The sequence below is a fragment of the Verticillium alfalfae genome, genomic scaffold (genome assembly GCF_000150825.1).
Source record: "Verticillium alfalfae VaMs.102 supercont1.5 genomic scaffold, whole genome shotgun sequence".
Taxonomy (NCBI): domain Eukaryota; kingdom Fungi; phylum Ascomycota; class Sordariomycetes; order Glomerellales; family Plectosphaerellaceae; genus Verticillium; species Verticillium alfalfae.
This window is the reverse complement of record NW_003315034.1, coordinates 1,198,022-1,198,346: the sequence shown is the minus strand read 5'-3', so window position 1 is coordinate 1,198,346 and position 325 is coordinate 1,198,022. Positions and strand designations below refer to the sequence as shown.

Below are 325 nucleotides of genomic sequence, written 5' to 3'. Positions count from 1 at the left end.
CTCGCCGGCGAAGAGGTTGTCGCGGGCGCCATGCGGGCATGGATGGCGTCGAGAGGCGCGAGAGTCAGGGCTTCGGCAGGTACGTAGGAGCCGATCTGGGCTAGGAGAGCGAGGAGCGCGAGTGCGCGGACGAAGGAAGACTTGCCTCCCATGTTGGGACCGGTGATGAGGTAGGCTAGAGGGGTCGGGGAGGCAAGGGCGGCGGTGAAGGGGATGTAGCGTTGGGTAGCGTGTGGTCTGCGACCGGGTGGCGACCGGCGGTAACAGAGATCTGCGCCGGAGCCGAAGAGGGGAGGAAGGTGGGCTTGGTGTAGCCAGGAAGGCG

At 66.8% G+C, this 325-nt stretch overlaps 1 protein-coding gene across 1 annotated transcript in view; it reads right to left on the bottom strand.

Moving 5' to 3' along the window:
- Positions 1-325, bottom strand: part of VDBG_04688 (DNA mismatch repair protein Msh3) — a gene marked incomplete at both ends in the record, with an annotated part of 4,315 nt that overhangs the window by 534 nt on the left and 3,456 nt on the right. The gene's annotated exons all lie outside the window — the stretch shown is intronic.